At 43.1% G+C, this 14,328-nt stretch overlaps 1 protein-coding gene across 1 annotated transcript in view; it reads left to right on the forward strand.

Annotated features, from left to right (window-relative positions):
• Window positions 1-3,498: 3,498 nt before the first annotated feature.
• Window positions 3,499-14,328, forward strand: part of SV2C (synaptic vesicle glycoprotein 2C) — a 143,819-nt gene continuing 132,989 nt past the window's right edge. Inside the window, exon 1 of the mRNA XM_089512830.1 lies at window positions 3,499-3,585. The gene's annotated coding sequence lies outside the window, so the exon portion shown is untranslated. The remainder of the gene's footprint in view (window positions 3,586-14,328) is intronic.

Raw genomic sequence — 14,328 nt, forward strand, 5'->3', positions numbered from 1 at the left:
AACCAAAAGTCTCATGGCACATTAAAACTACACATCTTATTGGGCATAAGCTTTTGTGGATTACCACATACTTCACCAGACTGATATCTGAATAGCTGTGACAAATGATAGTTTCTTCTTGATATTGAACAATTCACCCAGCCACAAATCCCTAATGAACCTGATACTTCTAAACATTGTAGCTTGCAAATCCCTAAGATTCCTTCTGTGCTTTCAATAGCTGCGCAGAATGAAACAATAGGCGAATGCAGTGTTCCCAGCTTCTGCACCTCCCTTGCAGGACTTTTGAGAACTCTTGTCCTTAAAAGATCTGTGACAACTCAACTTCTATATCACTTGCATCACCACTGACTCCTACGCCAAATAAAATGTGGGTTTCCATAATGTTTTGTTGCCTTTGCTGCCTGAGACAGAGAGGCAGCTGTCTTGTCTGCAAATTATAGGTCAGGCTTCACTTGTTGAGTCCCTAAGTCTCACTGCATCCACTGCGTCAACTTTCCTTGCCCTCTTTCCCCATGCTTAAAGGACACCCCTTGCTAGAGTATACATGTCATTCGAAGGGAGTGAAGTCTCACATGCACAGGGTGACCAGACATCCTTCTTTTCCAGGACACATCCTCCATTTGAACCTTCTGTCCAGGAGGAATGGCAAAAGATCCTCCATTTGGAGCATGGCTAAGAAGCATGAGTATGTTTCCATCCATGAGTGTTGCTAGCTTTTCTTTGGTCATGTCCTCCATTTTCCTGGAATGCCCTCCATTTTGCAGTGCCTTCTCCCTCTTTGCAGTTAGGACACCTGGTCACCCTGCATATGCATTCCATTCCTACAAACTCGGGATGTTTAGTATTGAGTATTACTAACGTATACCTCTTGCAGGAGCTGTCTGAGGGTGCATCTAAACTGTAAAAATAATACTGACACCACTTTAACTGCCAAGGCTCTCTCCTACAGAATCCTTTGAATTTGTAAGGCACACCAGCCCTCTTTGGACAGAGGAGGTGAAAGACCAGGTAAAACTACACATCTCAGGGTTCCATCAGAATTAAAGTGGTGTCAAAAGGGCATTATCTCCACAGTGTAAATGCCACCCTGAGAAGACAGGGTGTCATATACAGTCTGCCCTCCATAGTTGTGGCTTTATTTGCAGATGTGAGTTAATATGTACCTTCCAAGAATCATTAGGTCCTTCAGCACAACTCTGCCAGAAGTTAACCATACAGTTGTGCTGAAAGACCTAGAGAGATTCTGAGTGACAACACTTCTCCAGGAATCTGTGGTCCTCCAGCGTGATTCTATGGTCAACTTCCAGAAGATGTTGACCACAGAATTGCTCTGGAGACCCTATGGGGCAATATCACATTACACTGTTATTGCAGTATTATTCCACTTTAACTGCTATGACTGCCTCCTGTAAAATCTTGGAATTTGCAGTTTAAAGAGGGATATTTAGAATACTCAGCCACAAGGGTCTTAGGCATTGCCAAACTACAAATCTCAGGATTCCACAGGAGACAACCACAGCACAGTGGATTAACAGTGCTATAACAGCATAGTGTGATATAGAGTTTCCTAGTGAGGTGTTCTCTCAGCTTAAAAAAATAGTGTTTTTCATAGAATCATAGAGTTGGAAGAGACAAGGCCCATCCAGTCTAACCCTCTGCCGTGCAGGAACTCACAATCAAAGCAGGTGGCACAGTGATTAAATGCCTGTACTGCATCCACTCACTCACAAACCACAAGGTTGTGAGTTCAATACCAGCCAGAGGTTCTGGGTCAACTCAGCCTTGCATCCTTCAGTAGGACTCTAAAATGAGTACCCAGCTTGTTGGGTTAGCTTACGCTTTTGTAAACTGCTTAGTACATTGGTAAGTGGTATAGAAATGTACTTGCTATTGCATCCCCCCCCCCCCTCAAGAGATGACCATTCATGGAGCTGCCCTGAGTCCCAGCCTTGGGAGAAGGGTGGGATATAAATAAATATAAAAATAATAAATTTAATAATAATCCAGCCTCTGTTTCAAAAGCTCCAAAGAAGGAGACTCCGCCTCTCTCTGAGGGAGTGTGTCTCAGTGTCCAACAGTTCTCACTGTCAGGACGTTCCTCCTAGGGTTGAGGTGGAATCTCCTTTCCTGTAGCTTGCATCCATTGTTTCGCAGGATGGAAATGACAGTTTGGAGCATGTGCAAAAAAGTTATTTCCAAGCTAGCAATGGGGATTTGTCCTCATTCATCTGAAATCCAAATTTGCTGTCAACCCACTTTGTTGCCTAAAAAGTAATGTGCTTTTAACCCTTTGTTGTGCCCTCTGTGTGATAAGCATTAGTGAATTGGCTTGCTTTTCTGGGATGGCCAACACTTTAAACATTTTCAGGATGGAAGTACATAGATTCCTGTGTGAAAAAGTCCAGTGTGTTCCCCTGTCTCTTACTGTTGGGAAGTTCCTCCTAATGTTGAGGGGGAATCTCTTTTCCTATAGCCTGCATCCATTGTTCTGGGTCCTGTTCTTTGGAGCAGCAGAAAACAAGCTTTCTCCCTCTTCAAGATGACATCCCTTCAAATACTTAAAAGAGTGTTTTTGTTACTGCTGTTTCCCCACTCCCACTGTGCTCCCCCTCTAAGGAGTTTATCACACCGGAGGAATTTCTCTTAATTTCGCATGAAAAGAAAGTGGAACAGAATGCATTCACATGAATTCGCTAGTTCAATTTACGTGAATTTGAATTGCGTTCGAACTGGCTTCCCATTGCCCAAAAATAGCTTGTCATTGCCCCAAATTGCGTGTGATCACCTCTCATGGAATAACGTGAAACCCAATGATTGCGTTCAGATTGCCATTGGATTATACTTCTAGTTTCCTTGTCTGATAAACTCCTAAGTCTAGCAAATGTGGAAGCTCCAGTGTACTGCCTTCTTCCACTTCCACTTCTCCTTCTTCTCTTCTTCCCCTTCTCCTCCTCCTCCTCTTCTATTTCTTCTTCATCTCCTCCTCTCCTTCTCCTTCTCCTCCTTCTCTTCTTCTTCCTCTTCCTCTCCTCCTTCTCTTCTTCCTCCTCTCTGGGGAGCCTCCCCCATCCTTTGGCTGGGGAATTGATTTCCCTCCCGGGTGGTTCCGCACGGCTTCCTCCTGGCTGCCTTCCCACCGCTTTGTGTTTCAAGCCAGTGTGTGTGTGTGTGTGGGGGGGGGGAGTGGACTTGCCTGGCCCTGGGCGGCAGCCTCCCACGCCTCCCCTCCCTTCTCCAGGCCTGCCGCCTCGCCCTCCCGCCTTCCTCCTCCTCCGAAGCCTCTCAGCGGCAGCAGCAGCAGCAGCACTGCAGCAGAGGGAAGGCGCCGGCGCGCACCGGGGACTCCTCCGCTGGCAGCCATCCCTTTTGCCTTGCCTCCCTCCCTCCCTCCCTCCCTCCCTCCCTCGGGCGGAGGCGGCTGTGGCTCCTCCTGAGGCAGGAGAAGGAAGGAGGGGAAGCCCACGCCCGCCCGCCCGCCCGCCCGCCCGCCTCCTCCAGCCTCGCAGGCAGCCTCCAAGGCAGCCGCAGCGCTCCCAGGCTCCGAGCAGCCAGCGGACGGCTCCAGGCTCCCCTTCCCGGCAGGTGAGCCCAGCCTCTTCCCCTCAGGGACTCTTTCAGAATAGAATAGAATAGAATAGAATAGATCAAAACTTGTTTTTAGCTGCCATGAAGAACTTTTACAAATGGATCTTTCCCTCCAGCCGCCTCCCCAGCTTCTCCCTCAACCCTTGGCGGAGGCTGCTGCTGCTTCCCCTTCTTGTCTCCTCTTCTTCTTCCTCTTCTCCATCCCCTCCACCTTCTCTTCTCCTCCTCCTCCTCTTCCTCTTCTTCTCCTTCTTTCCTCATTTTCTTCTTCTTCTTCCTCTCCTTCTCTTTTTCTTCCTCCTCCTCCTCTTCTTGGGTGTCTTCCAGAAGCCCTATCCCGGGGTGATCTTGGCCTGTCTCTCCAGAAGGGTTTTTTGCCCTCGCCAGCGTCCTCTGAGGCCGAGAGAGTGGGACTTTCCCGGGTCGCCCAGCGGGAGTTCCGTGGCCGGACCGGGACCCGAAGCCTGGCCCGACAGACCCCAGGCTGGCTCCCTTCGCTTCTTATGGGAGAAGAGCCCCAGTCCAACCCAAAGGCACGAAATCTAGGAGGCAAGCTTTTGAGAACCTGCCCAGCTTTTTCCCTGAGGCAAAGGCGCCCTTTGTGCCTTTCGGTTGGCCCTATAAAGCTGCAATAGTCCTGCTTTGTGGATTTGGGCTGCTATTGTACTTTGTTAACGGGGCCCCGAGAGCTACCCGCCCTGAGAGGGCTCCATAGCCAAAGATATAGCCGTGCCAGTCTCTCCAGTCAGGACAGAGAGAGAGAGAGAGAGAGAGAGAGAGAGAGAGAGAGATCGTGCAGCAGCAGCAGCAGCAGCACCTTTGAGGCTGACTGAAAGCAAGAACCGGGCAGCAGGAGCTTTCGTAGGCTTCAGTGCATCTGAGGAAGGAGACTGAGGCCCAGCAAAGCCCCGGTCTTTCTGTCAGTCAGCCTCCAAGGCGCCACAAGAGCTCTCTGCGCAGAGCTTTCCACTTTGGCAGCCTCAGTGTTCACTTGTCTATGTTTTCAAGTCGTCTTTGCCGCCCGGCTGCAAACCCCCCTGGGGCTGACCTGGGCCAGGCCACACTCTCTCAGCCTCAGGGAAATGCCATGGGGAACCAGCCCCTCTGGCCAAGAAAACCCCGGGAGAGAGAGAGAGAGAGGGTCGCCCTCCGTCTGAAAGGCTCCAAGACACACGCAGCCAATAAAGCCGCTTGGAGTCCCAACTTTGGGGGAAAGAAGAAAGAAAAGGGAGGGGGAAAGCGGGAGACTGACAAGAAAGGATCCGAGGAGGGCGTCCGCAGGAAAGAGGCTTGGCTTCCACGGGAAGGTTGGCGGGACCCTCCAGAGTCCAGCGTTGCACAGGGCTTGCAGAGACACAAGCAGACCCACACACACACACACACACACCCCGCTTCGCCTCCTCCTTGTCCTCCGCAGCCTTGGAGTTGCGAAGTTGTCGGCTCCTTCCTTCCTTCCTTCCTTCCTTCCTTCCTTCCTTCCTTCCTTCCTTCCCCGAGGGGAGTACTTGGAGTGTCGTGGCTTTGTGCGTTGGACTCGTTCGGAGGGGCGCCAGGGACCCCCAACTAATATCTCAGGAAACTACAAATCCCAGTAGCAGAGCAATTTTAAAAGTCCTAGCAATGCAATCAAAAGTGGTGTCACAGACTGCTTTATTTCTGCAGCGTGGCAGCAGCCTTGGACACTTTCAAGGTCCAAACACACTGCAGGAATAATCCAGTTCTGAGAGGGCTTTAACTGCAAGGGAATCCTGGGAACTGTCCTTTCTTGGGGCCCCGGAGCTCTCCCTTTTGACTGAGAAGGCTGAACGTCTCACAAAGCCCCCAGAGTTGTATAGCACTGAGCCAGGAAGGGTACAGCGGTCTCAAACTGGGTTATTACTGCAGTGGGTTTTGGACTTCTAGTAAGAGACCCGGCTTCGGGTCCACAAAAGCCCACTTTGGGGGTGACACTCTCTCAGCCTCAGAGGATGGCCATGGCAAACCCTATGGAAGGAGGGTTCCCCTCATGAGGCTGGAAGGCACACAATAACAACGTTTGGAACGGAGTTTCGTCGCATGCGGAATAGTAATAATGATGATGATGATAATGATAATAATACAAAATGGATAAGTAAAAGTTCCCTCCTGAGCCTTTGAAAGCAGCTTCCCTCCTCCTCCTCCTCCTCTTCCTCCTCCCTGGTTGCCTTGGGAAGTGAGAGAGGTCTTGGGGGGCTGCGGGGGGAGGCGGTGGGGGGCTCTGGGGCGGGGGGTGTGAGAGAGAGAGAGTGGGCGAGGGGGGTCGGAGTCACGACTGGGAATCCCTTTCTTTTTGTCCCTCCTCCTTTTGCTCCAGGGGACAAGGAACTGATCGCAGGGATGCTTGCTTATGGGGGCGGTGTGTGTTGTGTGTATTGTGTGTGTTGTGTGCGTGTGAGCATTGGGGGGTGGGCTAACTCGGAGTTCCACTTTTCACAGGTGAGCAAAGGGAAAGAGGAAGGGGGAGATAAGGGCAGGAGTGATGCGAAATAGAAGGACCACCCCCCAATTGCCCTTTTGCATCGCCAGACTAGACTGATGTGAGAGTTTGGCATGTGATGATCCTTAGGGATCCCCTTTTTTCACTTTTCACACGTGAGCAAAAGGAAAGAGGGAGGGGGATATAAGGACAGGAGTAATGCAAAATAGAAGACACCCCTCTCTCCTCCCTTTTGCATCTGAGAGAGTCCTTAGGGAACCCCTTTTTCACTTTTCATAGGTGAACAAAGGGAAAGAGGAAGGGGGAAATAAGGGCAGAAGTAATGCAAAATAGAAGCCCCCCCCCCCATTTCCATTTTGCATCGCCAGACTGGACTGATGTGAGAGTTTGGCATGTGAACCCTTAGGGATCCCCTTTTCTCGCTTAGAGTTTCCACTTTTCACACGTGAGCAGAGGGAAAGAGGGAGGGGGAGATAAGGGCAGGAGGGATGTAAAATAGAAGACCCTCACCTTCCTTGTGCATAGGCATGTGATGATCCTTAGGGATCCCCCTTTTTTACTCGGAGTTCCCACTTTTCACAGTTGAGCAAAAGCAAAGAGGAAGGGGGAGATAAGGGCAGGAGGGATGCAAAATAGAAGACCTCCCCCACCTCCTTTTTGCATCTGCATCTGAGAGAATCTGGCATTTGATGATGCTTAGGGATCCCCTTTTTTCACTTTTCACAGATGAGCAAAGGGAAAGAGGAAGAGAGATATGAGGACAGGAGTGGTGCAAAATAGAAGACCTCCTCCCCCACCTCCTTTTTGCATCTGCATTGAAAGAGTCTGGCATCTGAAGATGCTTAGGGATTTCTTTTTTCCCCACTTTCCCGCATAAGGGTTATGATGATCCTAGACCAGGATGCTCAGATACAAAAGACCCCCTGGAATCCCCTGTTTTGTGGACACTTTTGTGGATCTGTGGCATGCATACATACCCCAACTCGCCCCCTCACCCCCCTTGCATGAAATGGTCCCATGGAAGAGGTAGAGTGGAGAGAGAGAGAAACCTTCTTCTGGCTTCTGGTTGTGCCCAGCCTTTCTTTAGGGCTGCATTGCACACACTGCAGTGCAGGGAGAAATGACAACAAGTAAATGTGGTCTTGTTCAGAGGGCTGGCACACAGATCTGATTTCAAAGGACTGCATCTCTTGTGGTCGGAAAATAGCAACACGATGCTTTGTTTTTCTTCAGAGAAGGAAGAAAAGGAAACCAATACATTGTCCAAATGCTAACAAGAGTTTTATTTCCCTCTTACTCTTATGAATTATTGGAAATGGTTGACATGAATATTTGTTGGGATGCCCCAACTGTCTACAAAAACCAGATAACTATTTATCTGTGGGCATTTTGTATGAATAATAGTTGTTATTTTTATTTGTGTGTGTGTGTGTGTGTGTCTTTTAATGCGTTCTGTCTTTTTAGAGGAGGATGCTCATTTGAGGTGTACATTTTGGTCCTAGATGATAATAATGATTGATTCTGTAATTAAACAGGGCAAATCTATTATAGAAAACAAAACATAAGGGGGGCCCTTTGTAAGCAAAACATGGAAAGTGGGTTTCATCACATTTTTTTTAAAAAAAATCCATCTTCCAATTAAATATATATTTGAAGAGTCATAAAATCTTGTGTGTAACAGAATTCAGTGTGACCCCTAAATCCTGAAGTGTCTTCAGATATTTAAAGGTTTTTAATTTAGCTTTCGTAAGAGTACCTGCTACAGTAAAAGTGAATTTAGGCAAAGTAAAAAGTTGACAAATAGTAAATCTCAAAAGTACAGACATACTTAAAAATGACACTTATGTGGATAAAAGAAGGAAAAGCGTAAATGTTTCTGCATGTTCCTTTTAATCTTTGTGAATGTGCATTTCAGTCCTAAATCCATTGAGAGGAGCATTTATAGCATCATAATTTTGACCAAACATGGATAGAATTGTTTTGTATTAAAACTTCTGTTGAGCACTAGTAGATACAGGGAAAAAATACTGAAATGTCCACTGTATGTTTAAAAAACACACCTGGTTGGAGGGGAATATTAGTCTATTGTAGGTCTGAACTAAGAGTTTTATTTTTATACTTATATATCTTTTTCTTTTTTAAAAAAATGTCATATGTATACAACAATGTGAGGATTTCCCCTGTTGATTTTGAGCAAAAAGGGATCTAATGGAGATTGAAAGGACAAAAGCATCTATAAAGCCATTGGCCGCATTCTCCTAATATGTTGACTGCATAATAAAATAACTGGTGCGGGTTAAAGGTGTATTAAAAATGTGATGAATCATATTTTTCAGCATAGCCATGTGGGATATAAAAGGAACTGGGGGGAAAAATCAGTATTTTTTTTTCAACACTCAGAAAGTGAAATTATTCATGAAGGACCTTAGTGTCCATGAAAATCTAAATTCACTGAAAGCAGGGTAGAATTGGCTAGGAAGGTTATAAGGTAAAGATAGAAGAACAAAATTTAGTACTCTAAAACTAAGAGAAAAATGAAAATTACATTACATTGCATTGTATTACATTTCATTCCTGGACACATCTTTATTGGAAGAAAGAACCGCTAATTTCAGTTGAACTGGCTTCCAAGTAAATGGTGCATTATCAAAACAAGCTTACAGACAGCGTAGTCCTAACCTTGTAGATTTCAAGAGAAATGCCCCATTGAATATGTTCAGGATTGCTCCTTCAGTCTAGGAACCAAATTGTTTATGTATTGCAGGAGAGTTCTCTGACTGTGTTTATAAAAACCTGAATATCAGTGTGTTTAAACATAAAAAAATACATCAATTAGGTTAAGTGAATTTGCAAACATGAAAGAAAGGCAGAAGCAGCTGCTGTCTTGATTTTATGTAGCATATAGTATTTAACATCATAGCACTGGGGGAATTGGTTTTAAAATTGTCACAGTCATGTATGTAGCTTCATTTTATTGAGTGTATGTCTGAAAAGAACTACTTATTTTTTTTTATTACTGAAGAGCACTGGATATATTGAGTTTATATGCTGGAGGGCACTAAGAACAATGATAAATTGTGTACTAGGCTTTTAATGTTTCTCTTTAAGATTAGAAATGTATTTTTTTTTTAAAAAAAAAAAACCTCAAATCTTTCTGCTTTAAGACTAAAATTGGGGCATTCATTCAAAATCTATTTCAAGACATTTAAATATACTCATTTAAAATTAAGTTCTAGCAATTGCTGCATATAATTATATTTTGTGTATCAAGATACAGAATTTACAATTTAAGCAACGAAATGTATATCCTTTAGTAAAAGTTTAGATTTTGATGGACCATTAACAATTGGTGTAAAGTTTCTTATGCTTTGTTTTTAAATATTTATTTTAAAAAGAAGGCATTTAATTTGTTCTTTTCTATCACTGAAGCATGCTTTTCCTGCATGTAGAAAAAGAAAATATGAAACAATAATAATAATCAGATGTAACAAATAATAGTTGCAAAATAGTAGGAGATCCTACCCTTAAAAGAAACCTCTTATTTCATCATTTCCAATGGCCTCCTACCTTAATGATTTATAGTGTGCTAAATGATATCATTTGGAGCCAAGCAAAGTTGAACCTCTAATTTTGTAAATTAAGCAAATACCCATAATATTTACATCCTCATAATTTTCATATTTTAAATCACTTGTCTTTTGCTAGGGCTCTGGAGGTTCAAGGACCCATAGTTAATGGAAATCCCACTGAGCTTCCCCAGCATGCAGCACTGGTCTATTTGTCCCAAAGAATCCCAAAGTTATTTTTGCATACATAGAGATAAGAAATCTGTTCTTAAAAAATAAAGCATGAGGGAGGGAAAGCCCCTCATTATACTTTTCATGGCTTCCACTTGTGTGTTTTTTAAAACCCTGGCAAATGGCTTTTTTGGGAGTAGTTAAAAAAGACTATAGAAAAACAATATCATATGGCTCTAGGATGTCCTTTATGAATCTGAAGTATGGAAAAGAAATTAAAAAAAATTAAATACTCTTAATATGAGATGGCTTTAAAGATTTTGTATAAAATATTTCCCTCCCATCTTTCTACACTGAATCTCCAAGGTGGGTAAATAAAATAATAATGTGCAATAATCCGAATTACCCAGAACAGCAATCAAAGGACTGCCTGTTCTTTCATCCCCAGTTAGGGTTCACTGAGATAAACTAATGTAACTTGCTGGTCCTGAATGCTACCACTAAAGACGTCCTGTTCTCCATCTGCAGTCACCACTTACTTAACACCAGAAGATGGGAACATTCAGCATTTGGTCTCTGATAACAGTCATGGTCAGTGACCAGTTTCATATAAAAGAAAGTTGTCTATTCAGATTTTCCCCCCTTAGGCAAAAATAAGTGGCAGAGAATGACATACCCACCTGAATCTGTTGCGTTTATACTTGAGGCCTGCTGACATAAAGCACTCAATTAAAAGGAATCAAGCATCACAAAGAATATTTCTAGTTTTAAACTATGGGTTTGGGCTGAAGGGAGGTTTATTTCCTTTCATGACAAACAAAGCTTTTTATGCTAAGATGCATCAAAATAAATATCAAAATAGATACATGGAAAGAGAATCAAAATAGCAGCATGTTGTTACAAGATGTTTAATGTTACAAGATTTTATTGTTTTTCAAGTTAATTGGTTTGATACTTCTGGGAACCAAGAACTGTGTCAGTATTTTGTGATACAGGTCAACCTCACAGATAGCTCCATGGAAGTTAACACCCTACGAAGCTTACAACCATACTTCCCTGACCTTAATCTGTGGCTACAATCTAGTAGTGTACTTCCCTATCCATTTTCAGCAAAATCAGGGATTTCTTATCTTCAGCCCAAACCATTAATAGTGCAATAATCAAATTTATTTTTTTCCCAAAGCCATTTTGATATAACTTGGTTTCCTACCTACTGTAATTTTTTTTTCCAGAAGTGTATAATGGTTCTGTGGCAAAACCCAGCTAAGTGAGACTTAGCATGAAGAGATCTCTTCTGTGTGCTTTGTTGAGAATCTAAGGTATAGAAAGGAAGGCAGCTAGGAGCTATGAAGGCATTCAGCCAGAAAACATGATTGATGTGCTTCAATGTGCAAGTAATCTGAATGCCTCTGGAATATACTCAGTCTACTCTGTGCACCATGGATATACTTCAATGTGACCAAGGCATGGGTTGATGAGAAAGATGTCAAAGTAGACAACCTGAAATGAAATGCTAGTGAAATCTTTTATGCCTTTAGACTTGACTTGATTTATTCAGGCCCACCTAGCCAGCATTCTGGCAAACGGATCTGACCTTCTTCCTTTACAGTTTGGCTCTTTCTTATATTAGAAGGTAAAGACCTTCTATTTCTTTCACAGCTTGCTATGGTCTTTCTACTCAGATGTATTAGTTATAAAGGAACAAAGAGAAACAGATCAGATATTTCTTTCTATTATTTCTTCCTTTCTCTTCCAAGCCAATCTTAAAAATGTGCCATATGCTTGAACACTTATGTTCTGTGCCCCTTCATTTGTGTAAACAACTTAATAATTACTTTACGGTCTAATAAAACCATAGTTTATAGTTATGTTTGAGCTAGCAGACAAAAATTGTAAACTAGGATGAAATCATAATTTGAAGTCATGATTTGGAGGGCAGAATCCCCATTTCTGTCCTCTTTCACTTCTCCTTTCTGTCTTAACTGCTTGAAGAATTTCATCTGTTATCCAAGGAAGCTTTTCTTTCCTTCTGGCTGCAGATAGTGTCTCTTTGCATTCATCCTTGCCCCTGGCTTCAGAATTCTGGTTTCCAGTTATTAGGCTTAATTGTGCAAATCCATTTTTCCCCTTACTATCTTTACATTTTACAGTGAAGTTCATTAGGTTGTTTTTTGGCATATTCTGATTTTAGGAGTTTGCAGTCTGTGCCACAAATCTGCTCCTGGTCTTACTTTGCAGAAAACATGGAGCTTTTCCATGGCTTCACAAAATTCAGTCAGTTGCTTTCCTGCTTCATTTCTTGATGCTAGGCCAAATTCTCCAATAATGTTTAATTCTGTTCTGTTTCATACTTTTGCATTCCAAAACCACCGTGGCAATACCTTTCTGCAGTGGTGGGATTGCATGCTGTTGTGCGGCATGAGGCTACGCTGACAGTAGCAGTGCTGCTGATAGGGCCTCCCATGTAAGAAAGACTTGCTGTGGAGTCAGACAAAATGTGACAAAGCAGCTACTGGGCAGCAGCAATGGCAAGGAGTGATACTGGGGAAGGAACTCTCAAGGACAACGGTAGTGGCACCATAGCCAAAACTTGTGAATACTCCACAGAACAAGATAATGGTAAACCACTTTTGAAGCCTTTACCTTGAAAAATTCTATGATGAGACAATCCAAAATGAAACAAGAGATTGGGCCAGAAGATGAGACTCCCAGATTGGAAGGCACTCAGCAAGCTACTGGAGAGGAGCAGGGGATAAGTATATTTAGATCTGTTGCTAATGATACACTTGGAGTCAATCCAAAAGAACTTTCCACTGTTGATGTGCTCAGAGGAGAAAGGAAAGTCCAAAGCTGCACAACGAATACTATAGGAACATGGAATTGAGAAGCATCAGTCAAGGGAAGCATTGCTAAACAAGAAATGGAGCTTTTTTGTGGGTTTTCAGGCTATGTGGCCATGCTTTAGAAAAGTTTATTCCTGACGTTTTGCCAGCATCTGTGGCTGGCATCTTCACATTCTCTGAAGATGCCAGCCACAGATGCTGGCAAAACATCAGGAATAAACTCATGCCGGCCATGAAAGCCTTCGACTTCACCTAAGAAATGGAACATTCAAGCATTGCAATACTTGGAGTGAGCAAGCTAAAATGGTCAGGAATAGGATATTTTCAGTCAGATAATTACATAGTGTTTTATTTAGGAAATGAAAATCTAAGAAGAAATGGGGTGTTAGTAATATTGAGGAGAGATGTAGCAAAAGCAGTGAAAGGATATACAGTAAGACCTCTGTATCCACATATGGCTGGGGCAACCATCCATGGCTTGAAAATATTTTTAAAATATATAACCTTGGTTTTGCCATTTTATATAAGGGGCATCATTTTACTGTGCCATTGTATATAATAGAACTTAAGCATTGACAGATGTTGGTATCTAAGGGGGTCCTGGAATCAAACCCTAGTGGATACCAAGGGCCCACTGTAATGCCAAGTTTGACTGAATAATATTATCAATAGGACTTCATGGAAAACCCATAAATATAACCACAATCCAAGTTTATGCTCTATCTACAGAAGCAGAATAGGAAGAAATGGAAAAATTCTCTGATAGAGGGCAATAGGAAGTTGATCATACACCAAAACCATGTTGGTAATAATGGGCAATTGAAAAGCATGAAGGTAAGGACCTTGAAATCAGGGTTTTTCTAGATTAGTCTTTTATGACATAATCACCTGACCTCACACATAGAAATTTATTGAAGATTCATTATGGCAATCTCATGAATTTCAGCTGTAACTACCCATTTCTATCCACTGCTTCATTTATATTTGTTTTTACCATAGAAAATCTGTTACTAGAGAAAGATGGAATAACTGGATCAGTTTTGATCAGTTAACCTAATAGCTCTCTGTCTGCAAGTATCCTTTGTGGAACATGTGTTCATTCTCTAAAACACACTGGATATTTACATAACAAAAGCTCCAACTAGCTGTAATGGACTCTTTGCATTTCCAGTCACAGGTTAATTGATTTTATGAAGAACTGTTACAGTTTCCAAAAGCATAGCAAAATTTAGCTACTGTATACATGTATAGGTCAACCTCATGTATATGTCGAGGGTAGGTTTTGGAGCCCAAATGTTGGATTTATATATGACCTGTGCATAAGTTGAGGGTAAAACTTAAGGGCATGTAACTATAGAGGTAAAGGATGTCCTGCATCTTCCCAGCTTGGCTGCCTCCTTCAGAGGCAACCGGGCTAGGAAGAGGGTTGGGGAGGGAGTGTTTGCTCCTCCTGAGTCTTCCCAGCCCAGCTGCCCCCTCCAGAGGCAACTAGACTAGGGAGAGGATTGGGGAGTAAACAATCACTCTCCCTGCCAACTTATTACCTTATTGACTCATGTATAAGTTGACCCAGTTTTTTGCATCAATTTTTTAGTATAGATTTTTCAATTTATACATGAGTATATATGGTAATCTGAATTTATGTTACTCTGAAATATTCTTCAGAATCACAAAAGAACTAACTATAAGTATTCTAATCGTACTT

Source organism: Sceloporus occidentalis, unplaced genomic scaffold, assembly GCF_023333645.1.
Source record: "Sceloporus occidentalis isolate IW3139 unplaced genomic scaffold, rSceOcc1.0.p SCAF_1, whole genome shotgun sequence".
Classification (NCBI taxonomy): domain Eukaryota; kingdom Metazoa; phylum Chordata; class Lepidosauria; order Squamata; family Phrynosomatidae; genus Sceloporus; species Sceloporus occidentalis.